General features: G+C 39.0%; 1 pseudogene; it reads left to right on the top strand.

The window, feature by feature from the left end:
• The first annotated feature begins 684 nt into the window (after positions 1-684).
• Positions 685-12,456, top strand: LOC110220035 (tropomodulin-2 pseudogene; annotated as a pseudogene).
• Positions 12,457-13,564: the final 1,108 nt, after the last annotated feature.

Below are 13,564 nucleotides of genomic sequence, written 5' to 3'. Positions count from 1 at the left end.
TCATATATTTCCCCCCAATTTGTTCTTCCTCCGAACATATAGATTGCATGACCAGAAAATGGTGTCTTAGCCCCACTTTGGTCAGAGAAGTTAATATGTATGAAGTCATTAAACATGCACATTCTCTTTCAGTTTCATCAGTCCCTTACCTTATCACAGAGACCCTGTCCAGACCAGTTCATACTGGTCATCTCCTGCTTTTTTTGGAAAAACATCCTAGTGGCTCAAGGCAAAGAGTTTCCAAACCTCTATGTTAAATAATGTAAAGTAAAACTTAACCCTTTCTTTCTCTCATTCCCTTCTCTTCTTTTCTCCATTCTTATTTTCTTTTTTTAAAATTTTTTAATTTTTTTTTTAATTTTTGGCTAGGCAATGGGGTTAAGTGACTTGCCGTGGGTCACAAAACAAGTAAGTGTCAAGTGTCTGAGGCCAGATTTGAACTCAGGTCCTCCTGACTCCAGGGCCCATGCCCTATTCAATATGCCATCTAGCTACTCCCCATTCTTTATTTTCACAACACCTTATCTTACTGTTCCATGAGAGGCCTCTAATTTAGATGGCATAATTTCACTCTCCTTGTCAATGTCTATCTCTGCTTCCTCATCTAATATAAATAGGCAATTCTGTGGAGGGTCTCCTTTGGTCAATGTTGTCTCAATCAGCCTTTGTGTTACACATGGTGAGATGCAGCACCCCAGAGCTGCTAGTACCCCAACAACTGTGATTAAGGAGGTTAGTGTGGAAGTTAGTATTTATGAAACCACAAGTCTGACCAACCTGTCCATGAGGTATTTATTCCTGAATTCCTTGCTAGTTCCTAAGATAAACTTGTCAATTTTTGCAATGTTTTAGTAATGCTTCTATTGGGGGTGGTATTATTAGGGATGAATGTGCACCATTTCCCTCCCAGTATCACACAGAATCCACCCTTTTTGGCCAGCATCATATCTAAAGCAATTTGGTTTTCCCAGGTCATTTGGCGGGTTGTACTCAACTGTTCAGCTATCCCTTTTACCACATCTCTGATATAGTTTATGAACCTCTGTTGGTTGTAAGATATGTAGTTGATCCAAACCACATTTTTATTAATTATCACCCACCAAGATAAGGATTCAAATCCTGAGTCTACCTATTCATCAGGTGCCCCTCTTGGAATTCCAATGCTATCTAAATAAATATGTTCATCAAATGAACCATAGGGTTGTTGGACTTCTTTCTTCTCTCTCTCTCTCTCTCTCTCTCTCTCTCTCTCTCTCTCTCTCTCTCTCTCTCTCTCCCTCTCTTTCCCTCTCTCTCCCTCTCTCTTCAGCTATGTTTTTCTTTTCAAATACCAGGGTAAAGAGTATCACCAATTGTACTATAGCATACGTGCCTTTCCAATGTGGGGGAAGTGTAGGCTTCAGAATTTTACCTCCACAGTACCACCACAGATCTGCTCTGGGAACTTTCAGACTGATGCATTTCCCTGCTTATCCTCAGTTATGTTCCACACCTTGACACATGTCTCCTATTCTCCAATATTCGGAGTAGCATCCCCACCCCACTGTGAGAGACAGGCTGTATGCTTCTCAGTCACAGCAGAGAAAATTGGAGCCTGTCTGACTTTGTTTCTGTCTTGAGCTGGGAACAATAGTAAAGAGAGTTGTAAGAATAATTTCCCAGGCAGTTTTATCCTAATACAGTACAACCATACACCTCATTCCCTATGCATCCTTAGTACATTCCAAAGGAAAAGGGACTATCTGGGCCACTGGCCTACCTGAGGTACAAGCGTAGCCATTACTTTTATTAAGACTTTTAACTGTACATTTCACCCATTCTACCCAGGCATTTTCATCTATATACCCTCTCTATTTCTATTGTTTGCTTCAAATCCTCTACTTCAGTCAACCTAAAAGTCTTGGCATGGTTTGGTGGTTTCCATTCTTTTACTGAAGGTGTAATGTTCATCTTATTTTGAGTTAACTTACTCTGAGGCTATCAGGGCCATACCATGATTCTAAATCTTCTCACAGGGTCCTTCCCAGATTGGCTTATACCAAACCTATAAGTTCAATGCACCTCCAAATTAGCATTTTTGATAGCTAAAATGTGAGATTGCATTTCAATGAAGCACACTTGTGTCCTACCTTTGCCCTAGACATAGTAATTTTTGACTTGTGCCCCAATAAACCTGTATCAACCTGATAAGTCCACTCCTGATATTCAGTAGTCCACCAAACCATATTCCAACTATCACATGGCTTGTACACCTCCCACCCAAATTCTGAGCACATATATTTACAATAATAGATAATGCTCTCTAATTGTTTAAATATCCACAGTCTAGGATTTGACATACATCAGATTGAACCATCTGAGAAGTAGTTTCCTCAGTAAGGTTTATCCAAACCTGAACTGCCAACCTTCTAAATTCCATGGGCCTTTTTTGATCACCTCATCTTCAGCTGGTAAGCTTGCCTCATCCCATGGGTCCCCTCCTCCCCCTCCTTTTAAGGCCCATAAAATGATGATTCCTCCCTTTAAAACTCACCAACCTCTCTCACTTTCAACACTCAACAAGTGGGAGTTTACCTTTATACTCTTTATGTAACAAAGGAAAAGTAAGATTAGGTTTCTACTTCTGGTGGAGTCATAAATGAAGACAGTCAGTCTCTCCCCCCCATCTCTTTCTTAAAGAGTTCACTTATTGAGTCAATATTCTATTCACTGAAATAGTCTTAACTTCAATGGATCATTTAGGTGTCTTTCAATAGTCTACTGCTCCCTGGTTGGGGGACTCTGAAAAGGTCTTTGATTTGAGCATAATGAGTCCAGCCTTTTTCTGCAGCCCTTACGTCAGTCTCAGTAGTTAGCAACACCTGGAATGGTCCCTCCCATTTTGGCTGAAGTTTAGTTTTCTTCCAAGTTTTGATAAGGATCCAGTTTCCAGGTTGGTAGTTGTGGACAGCAAACTCCAGAGGAGGGGTCTGACTCAGCCATCCCTTTTTCCTAAAACAGTACATACCAAGTGATAAAACAATTCCAACTTCTAGTCACATGCAAATAAATAATCCTTAATTAAAATGGATGCTTCTTTTAAGGCATTTACAAGATAGACTGCAAGCCATTCTTCTTGTAACATTAATTAATTGTAACAAACTGAAACAACTTATTAATAACCAGCAAGTTGTTCTTCAAAACGTTATCCTTAGTTTCTATTGTGGACAAATCTCTTGTCCCTCCCAGAAAGGGTAACCGAAATAACATTTCATAGAGGTACAATCCCAGTTCTCTTCTAGGGGCCATTCCTGACCTTAGGAGTGCAAAGGATAAACACTTAGTCCATGACAGCCTGGTTTCCAACATTTATTTATTGATTTGTCTTTTCAATGTTTGATTCATCCTTTCCACTCTCCCTGAAGAGGGTGGGTGTCAGGGGGCATGAAAATTCCAGGCTACCCTTAATCTCTTCATTATTCCTTGTAATATTTTGGCAGTAAAATGACTGCCATTGTCTGAATCTATTTTTTCTAATTACCCGTATCTGGGGATGATCTGTTCTAATATAATATTTGATGCCCCACTCACGGTTGCATTTACTATATGATATGCTTTCACTCATGCTGTAAAATGATCTACTAGAAGCTAAGATATATTTTAATCTTCCTACTTTGACATTTCAGTAAAATCAACTTGAAAACTTTGGAAGGGGCACAAACCTGGTTCCCATTCTCCTTGGAGTTGTTTTCTTAACATCTTCTTATTAATTTTCTTACAGATTACACAACCCTCATACACCTGTTTTGCTACCATTTATATTCTCTGACATCCGTATTTCCTCCAAATGTTAATTTTCTACTTTCCTCAACTAACAGGTCAGTGGCTGCTGCTGCTTGCACACCCTCTGGCCACCCTTGGGAAACTAGGTCCAGTAACTTGGACAAGAATGCCACTGGTTTCCTCTGCCCTCCCCACTTCTGGGTTAGAACTTCTAAAGCTCCTCCCTGATCTACGTTAACAAATAGATAAAAGGGTTTTTCTTGCAATGGGAGCGCCAATACTGGGACCTTTATTAGAGCTTGTTTCAGGTCTTCAAATTTCTATTTTTCTTCTGAAGTCCATTCTATCTTGTCTGGGTATTCATTTAATAATTTTAGATATAATGTTTTGGCCTTTTGTGCATATGAATCTATCCATAATCTACAAAATACTATAAGGCCTAAATTTTTCTTAGCTTCCCCTTAGTTTTTGGAAGGGGTAGGCTTACGATTCCCTCAACCCTTTCTGGGTTAACCCTTCTTTGCCCTTCACTTATTGAATGTCCTAAATATTTTACTTCCTTCTCAGTGTACTGTAACATATTCCTAGATACTCAGAGACCACTGTTTTCCAAAAAAGTTCAATAACTCTGTAGTAGCTCCAGACACTTCCTTTTTGCTTTCCCTGATACTAATAAGTCATCTACATATTGTAATAACATTGTTCCAAGGGGGTGTTGGCATTTTTTCCAGAACCTGTTCTAATACTTGTTCAAATAAATTAGGAGATTCTGTAAAACCTTAAGGAAGGACTGTCCACCTGTATTGTTGCTTGCATCCATTATATAGATTTTCCCACTCAAAAACAAACAAATCTCTACTTTCTGAGGCTAATGGGCAGGCCCAAAATGCATCCTTCACATCTGCAACACCAAACCACTTATGATTGGAAGGAATCTTACTGAGGAGTATGTAAGGGTTAGTTACTACTGGGTGTCTAGCTAATACAATTTTATTTAATGCTCTGAGATGTTGGACAATGCGATATGTCCCATCTGTTTTCTTCATGGGGAGTTATTGGAATGTTAAATGGGGACATGCATAGTTCCAAGAGCCCATCCTCAACAAACTCTCTATCACTGGCTGAAATCCTTTCCTCCTTCATAGGGGAATAGTATATTGTCTGATCTTAATGACCTCCCCTTCCTTCTTCAGGGTTACTTTCAAGGGTTCTATGTCTAAGCCTCCTTTATTTCCTTCTCATGCCCAAACATTTAGGTTAATCCCTTGTCCAAACTTCTCAGTAAATAAGACCATTTTTACCTTAATTTGATTATCTTGTATTTCCATTTTTAAATCCAATTTAATTATCAAATCCCTCCCCAGCAGATTAGTTCCAGCCTGGGGATATATAATAATCTCCCCATTACTTGTTCTTCCATCCTTAGGCTCATGGGTTCAAATATAGGAACTGAGTATCCTTCCCCTTTTAGTCCTGAAACTATTAAATTTTTATCTGAGAACTCCACACTTTTTAATTTAAAATTTAGAGACCATCAGGTAGCCCCAGTGTCCACCAGAAAGACAACTTCCTCCCTTTTGGTCCCATCTGCAAATTTATCAAGGGTTCTTGGTGGGACAAAATATTTATGAACCCCTGACTACCCTAATTATCATCAAAGGTCATGAAGGGAATTACTCTTCCTCACTCCTAATCTCAGGGCACTCTCTCTTAAAATGTCCTGGGTTTCCACACTGAGAACAGCCCGTCGGATTCACAGGGTGGGATTGGGGTCTTCCTTGCACGTGCCCTTCAAACCTTCCTCTTCCCTTTTTTCCTGCTTCCACCTCTCCCTATATTTTGTTCTGCCTCTTCCTTTATCATCTCATTCACAGTTGACATCATATTTTTTAATTAATAAGACTGATTAGCAAAAAGCTGCCAACAAGAAGGAAAGAAGAAAGGTAGCTGTCAGTACCCATGAGCTGGGACTCCTCAGCCACCGCTATTCCCTTGTTCTTCCTCTAATTCCTCATGGATGATCACTCACGTTATAAATTCAGTTGCTCTATAGCTGTACATCATTCCATGAAGGACCTGCATTCCTCTCCTCCTTACCTCATCTGCCTCCATTCTCCTCAGAAAAGGATCAAATCTTTTTTTTAAGTTATAAATGGCCAAATGCCTTTATATTCCCCATATTTGCTATGTAACAAAATTTCATCATTTCAACCTTCTGAATCTGTACTGCTCCATCTTAGGTTTCCATTTTTTTCTCAGTGAACCATCAATCAATCCTCTTCCCTTTAGGAACACTTTATCGTTCCATTCTCCCTACAGACTTGGAGTGTGAACAACTAAGTCCTGTGTCCCTTTACCTTTGGCTTTTGGAGAGATGTGAGCCTCACTCATTAGTGATGATAATGTTTTGGCTACACAAAAAGCAGAACTCGAACATGCAATTTTAGTCAGGCCACAATTATACTTACCTTCCATAGATACTGGTTGAGGTTTCTAGTCTAATTTCCTTTTGTAAACATTCCATGAATCATTCCACTTAAGCTCTAAAGACTTGATTTGAAGCTTGCAGTCAATTACTATCTCTTTGCACTTTTTTCAGCCTCACCCATTGTACTTTTCTTAGCTTGCATAACAACTGTATCACCATTCTCATCACTCCTTAAGGCTGACACCAGCATGCAATCTCTTTTTTTTTCATCTTCTTTACCCACTAATTTAATCTATCAATTTGATTAATCCTTAGTTTTCCACTTAGCTTTTTTTAAGCTTACCATTTCTTGGCAGCTATTTTTTTTTTATTTAGCCTTCATTAAGTCTTTACTCCCCTGGCCTCCTTCTACCTTTTTTTTTATATTTTCCCTCATTCTCTTTGAACTGGCTTCTCTTTCAACCTTCTTTAAGAGAATCCAGAAAATATAAAAATCTATAAATCACTATAAATAGGGCCAATTTGCATCCTATCCATTTCCAACTTTTTCATTATTCAGGCAAACTTAGTCAGTTAGGTGGCATTGTAGACAGAGCACTGAGCCTGGAGTCAGGGAACACCTGATTCAGAATCCAGACTCAGTGACCAACTAGTTGTGTAACTCAGAGCAAGGCATTTAACCTATTTGCCACAGTTTCCCCATCTGTGAAAAGATGGTAATAATAGCACTTGCCTCCCATTGTTATTGTGAGGCTCAAATGAAATAAGAATTGTAAAGTGCTTGGCACATAGTAAGCACTTTCTAAATAGCATCTGTAATCATTATTTTTATAATTCTTTAGGATAACTTTTAGTTGTCCATTTCCCCCGAAAGTGTACATTTATTTCTCATTTTGATTCTTCTAGCACTGTGTGAATTTTCATGTATGACAATTGATAAATCTGCTTATTTTTTGTGTTCTTAGAAAACCACTTAAGCTTTCTTAGCCTCATTTTCCATTCTTAGAAAATGAAAGGACTGAACCAAATGAGGGAATATCATGCTGTTTTGATTTCTATCTCATTTATGTTATGTAATCTCAACCAGGTCCTCACTGTAACAAGGCAATACTTTTATACTTTGTTAATTGACTCACTATCCCATTCACTAAAGTGGTAATTCCAAAATTTTTCATCCCGCCTCAAAATTCCCATAGCTCTGATATCCTCCTCTTTGCACAAGAACTTTACATCATTTTTGATTGAAAAAAGACACCATTATCCAAAAGCTTTCCCCCCCTTCTTCATTTCAAATCACTCAGATGCCTTCAATTTCTGTCTCCTCCTTTATTCATCTCACATTAATATGTATTCCTCTTTGTTAAGGCAAACACCAGTGATCCCATCATATCATATTTTCTCCAGAAGATTATCCCCTCTATCATCCCCACTTTCTCACTTATGTTCAATCTCTCTTTATATTTTAACTTCTTCCCTAGTGCCTATAAATAGACCCTGTTAGAAATAGGCTTGACACCAAAAATTTAGTATCAAGAAAATTTATTATAAAGAAAGTCCAGAGGATTTAGACATTTCTGGCCAGAAGCAGGCTCCACCCCTCTTCAGGAGGGGTGGGCCCTGAGTGTAAGGGCAAGTGTGCTTTTATGCAGTTGAATTCAGCACGAAACCTCCCAGGCCAGGATTGGTCCATCCATTCCCAGGCCACACCCCTCCTAACATGTTTCCCCTTGACATGCTCAAGTATGTTCCCCCTCCCCTGGTCATACATCCCATGACTCGTTAATGAGGCTCCAATTTTATGCGGGGTGAGTCAGATAATAGTAATGAAGCTCATTAAGCAGGCACACTAGCACTTTTCAGGTGTCCTCGGGTTGACCCCAACTGGTCTGAGCTGGCTTGACCCTTATCTTGATTTGGGGGTCTTCTTGGAACAATCCACTTACTTCCTATTGGTCAAGCCCAGCCCACCTACAGTGTACCACTTCCTGGGACCTTTGTTCTTTAAATCTCTGCATTATTCTCTTTCTTCTGTGGAAATTTAACCTTTACCTGACTCTCACAGACCCTAAGAAAAAAACAAAATGAAACAATACATAGACAATAAAACAACAACAACAACAAAAGAACTCACTTACCTACATGGGGAAAGGCTAGGCAACTTGTCTGTTTACAGAATAGCCCCTGGGACTAATGGGTGCTCAAAAAAAAAAACCCAATCAAAATCACTTACTACCAACTATTGAGTGAATTGACCTGCTAGATAGGTAGATTGAAGATAGAAGTCACTCATCTCAGCAGACACCAAGAATTTGCCTTTGAGTCTTAGAAAGTCTATCTGATTCAGACAAGGGATAAAAAAGAAAGATATTTCCAGCAAATAAAACCATGTATACACTTATATTACACTACGATTAAACTTTAGCTAAGTAGTAAAGACAGGAGGAATAGCTCCTCATTCATTCACCAACATTTTTGACTATTACAAGCTAACATGGGCCATAGGTATTTTGCTACCCTCAAACCATCAACTTCAAGCACCAGCTCCCAAGAACTATTACCTGGAGCTCTTGATCTAAGTCAATAGGACAAGCCCTCAAATTCTCTTTTTCTCTTTTGTGTTTCTCCTATGATCACACGGCCAATAGGTAAAAGTATTTGTCCACCTTTCACTTGAATGTGTCTAGTAAGGTGATTCAGTTCCATAAATATTTATCAAGCTTCTGTCATGTGCCAGGCACTGTGGGAAGTGCTAGAGATGCAAAAGCAGTCAAAAGAAATCCCCTGCACCCATGGACCTTATAATCTAATGTAAGGCGGTATAGTAAAAGGGGATGAGCACTGACCTTGAAACCAGAGGACCTGGGTTGAAATCCTTCATTGATTCTTTACTCTTTGTTGCCTTGGTCAAATCCCTTAATATCGCTGGACCTATTTCATCACCTGTAAAAATTAGATAAGACTAGGAGTTCTCTGAAAACCCTTCCAAGTCTGAAGCTGTGATCCCGATTTAAGACCCTGATCTATCCTGAGGCATCCCATTGGTTTTTGCTGTTTTATGTGGAAATATCTACAAAGTTTGTCTTTGACCCCAAGCCTAATTTTGCCATTTTGTACCTTTTACCCATGAGTCCTTGTCCTCCTCTCTGGACCAAGCAGATTAGTTTCATTCCTATTCCCTGTGACCTTTCAAGCAGTTGTGGACAAAAATTGTGTTTTGCCTTTGGCCTTTTCTTCTGATCAAACATCTATTGAGTGTGGTTTATACTTGCATACATGTTGTTTCCGGCCAGTATAGTGTAAGTTCCTTGGGGAGAGGAACTCTTTTATTTTTTACTTTGTCTGTACAACATCTAGCAGAGTTCTAAGTATACTATAGGTGTTTAATGAATGCTGATTGAGTTGTTTTTCTTTTTTTTTATTTGAGGCAATTGGGATTAAGTGACTTGCCCAGAGTCACACAGCTAGTGAGTATTATGTGTCCGAGGCCAGATTTGAACTCAGGTCCTTCTGACCCCAGGGCCAGTGCTCTATCAACTTCACCACTTCCTGCCTCTCAAGTTGTATTTCTATACAATAATATATGTCTATTTCTATGTATATCCATTTAAAAAAAAAAAACAACCTGCCAGTAAACATGGAGTTGCACTGAGTTATGTGAAGTCTCAACTAACTTGTATGTTCTTGGTGAGAAAATCTGAAATCTGTATATCTAGTGTCCTGAGCTTCAGGATACGAGTCCAGTAATCATGTTTCCAAATAATAACATGTACATTCCTAATCCCTGAGATGCTAGAGGAAGACTGGACTTTGGTTTTTGATATCCACTACTGACAATCCCTTTCTTAGAAGGGGAGATGCCATCACTGCCTCCACATTCCAGACTAAATAACAGTAAAAGGCTCAAAGTCTGTTCATAAGATTTAGGCTAGATGTCACATCATTAGATTATCTATTCCAACTTCATTTCCTAGTGTAGGAGTGAAATTTGAAATAACTTACTCAAGATGATTAAGCCACAGCAACAGAGCTAGAATTGCAATTCAAGTGTCTTGATTCTAAATTTTGGACTTTCAAGTACAACTCACCGGATTGCAGTTCACTATTTCTTCCCTATTGATGTCAGATACTATTAAGATAAATTCACCATCTGTAGGTATATTCAAGTTAATATTAAAAATGATATTCATATTTAAAATATTACAAAGAACAGGGTTTTCAAAAACCCTTTATAGACTTCCTTTTTATTTATTTCATAATTAAATGTCTGTTCACCTGAAACTGAGAAACTACCTGACAGCAACATCCAATCTGTGGTCAAAGGGAGATCTTGTCTTACTTCATGCTAGAATAGAATGACTGGTCTCATTCATAACATTTTCACAAGAAATTCTCAGAAGAGTGGGCCAAGGTTGGGACATAAGCCTGAGTATCAGGTTGAGAGAATGGATGGAAGTCTCTTGTGGTCTTCCTGGAAATTCAACAAGATATATTCCCTTGGGTCCTATTGTTAGCACTAATCTCCTTCATACAAACATACCCAGTCCCAAAACAAGAGGGATAAGCAACCGATATAACTTTAATTGATATTCAGAGTCTGTTCTGAGTCAAAAATCAACTTTGTAGATTATGGCAGAAATGATACATGTAATTAGGTGTCTCCCACAATTGTATGTGCACCAATCCATATTTAATGCCCTGGGCCTTTTCTATGTGCCTGTAATTAACATGAGTACCTACCTTTGGGGCAAGGGAATTTTACTAAATGGGAAGTCCTAAAACTTCCATCTCCCTTACTGTATTTATTTGTCTCTTCACCCTTGAGTCTACTTTCAACCTCTCAGTAGGCAGACCCCATTCCCTATGAAAGAATTCTTTGGCTAAAAACTCTACTTTTACAAATAAGTATTATTCCTCTTCTAGAGAGCATTGAGTTTTCTGGTATCATTTATTTTTATCCAAATACTGTATAATAATTCATCTGCTGTCTTTATTTGATGTTTTGCATTGAAAAGTTGATTTCCTGACCAAATCCTCCATTGCTCCTAATCTTAATCTGTCTCAAAATTACCTACCCCTCATTTTTGTGCCTAGAAATTATCCAGGAGAAAGGGCAATGAGCTGACAGGTGGGCAGACATCTTTACATACTGGGAGTGGGCTCCCATATGGAGGCACTGATGAGCTTTTGAAGATATGAAAAGTGGCCTATGTAAATGTCTAGCCCCTGAACCAGAATTCAAGGCCCTGCTTTTCCAAAAAGAACTTGAGAAAACAAGAACTTTGATGAAGATGAACTTCATGGTAAACTCACAGTAGAGGAACTAAAGAGTTGAATAATGTTCTTGATTACCTAGATCCTCAAAGAACACTCCTACCAGTAGGTCTCTGGCAGAAAGATCAGACACAGAAAGCAGCCACAGGTCCCTTTGTTTAGGAGCATCTCCTTTCACATTTGGAAAAAGAGGCAATGGGATGCAAAGATAGGGAAGACTTTGTACCCTTCACTAGAGAAAAGAAAGGAATGATCATCATCTCTAAGGAAAAGCTAACAGAAACTCACAAGTAAGAAAAAGTGACTTTTGACCCGGAACTGGAAGAAGTTTTAGCTAGTGCCTCTGATACCTAACTCTATGATCTTGCAGCTGTTTTTGGAGTTCACAATTTAGTCAATTATCCATGGTTTACTGAAGAAGTCACCAGTAAAGATAACGGCAAAAGCCCTCCAGGAAATGTGTTCCAAGATGAAAAGGTCAAGCCAATATTTGAAAAACACTCAATCCCACAAATGCGGAAGTAAATTTCAGCAGCTGAAATCCATCGATCCCAGCCTTCAGGAAATCATCTCAACAACATTAAGAATATTCCGATTCCTACCCTGAAGGAATTTACAAAGGCACTGAAGACCGATACCCATGTGAAAAAGTTCAATCTGGCTGCCATCCATGGCAATGAACCTGTTGCAACTGCTTTCAATAGTATGTTAAAAGTAAAGAAAACATTGAAAATTCAAAATATTAAGTCCAACTTTATCACTAGTACTGGGATTCTGGCACTGGCAGATGCCCTAAAAGAAAATGAGACCCTGACATAGATCAAGATAGACACCAAAGACAACAATACAAATGCAAATTGCCCAGATGCTTGAGGAGAACTCAGTGATTCTCGAATTTGCATAACTAGTTTACAAAACAAGAGCCAAGAACCAAAGAGTTCACAAAGAGTAGTGACCTAGTAAGCAAGAAATGAGTAAAAGGTGACTGGAGATAACCCAACCATCAGAGAAGTGCTGCTCTGCCTAAAAAAGGTAGCTGGGAAGATCACAACCTTAAATTCTTGTCCCAGCAAGACCAGTTTTACAAAGGTCATACTGATGGATGAGCCCAAGCCAAGATCTTTGCCCCTTGCCCCAAAGGGAATCTGGCTTTCATTTGTCTACAGGCCCCAGCTCCTCATTCCCTTTGAAAGCCTTAGACCTACCATTTGATCTTATTCAGATTCGCTTTGGCCCCTGGCCCTAAAAAGAATCTGGCTCCTGTTTGTCTATAGAACCCAGAAAACCCTTAAACTTTCAGGTTCCTTATCGAATCTCTTATATCCCTTTGAAAGCCCTAGCCCCACCTTTTGACCTTACTCAGATGCCTTCCAGTTCCCTTCATTATCTATTCTCATTATCTATTCAATCTCTCAGACCTTCCAATCAGAACTGTTACCTAAACCCTTTTCCCAGACCCCTCCTCTGGCCACCCAAAGTGATTTTATTGTGTATAAGATCCACCCTGGCCCACATTCAGATGCTGAGAATCTCTCATGCCCCAAAGGCTGAGCTTTTCTCATGCTTGCTCATCCTTACAGGCATCACCTGGCCTATGTGTTTTATCACTAATAAACTTTTCCTCTGGCTGGAAGAAGATTTGAGCTGAATTCATTCAGGCAGTGCCTGGAGTCATAATCTTGGGGGTTCCCAGAAGCACCCCCAAACCTCTAAACCTCTAGACCTCTTCATATAGACCTATTCAATACATTTCTGCTAATTGCTGTCTCTTTATTCACACCACTAATCTTAATTTTTGTTTGTGTGTGTGATATTATTTCTCTCTGATAAATAATGTGCACATACTTTTATTTTCATCTTATGTGAATCTGGCATGCACAGTGAACAGTGGATCAATATAGACTTTCATTTAGTAGCAACCACCAGGAATGACATTAAATGCTTTCATATAGGAATTTCTTGACCATTTATTCAGTGTAAGCAACTAGTGTTTTTACTTCCCTCAGAAGTTCATTTTTAACCACAAAGAGGATTTTAGTACATGAGGTATGATTTTAGGTGTAGGTGATTTTTATCAAGCCCTACCTCTGTTTACATACACTG

Source organism: Phascolarctos cinereus, unplaced genomic scaffold, assembly GCF_003287225.1.
Source record: "Phascolarctos cinereus isolate Bilbo 61053 unplaced genomic scaffold, phaCin_HiC Scaffold_726;HRSCAF=1367, whole genome shotgun sequence".
Taxonomy (NCBI): domain Eukaryota; kingdom Metazoa; phylum Chordata; class Mammalia; order Diprotodontia; family Phascolarctidae; genus Phascolarctos; species Phascolarctos cinereus.
This window is presented reverse-complemented; position numbering and strand designations above follow the sequence as displayed.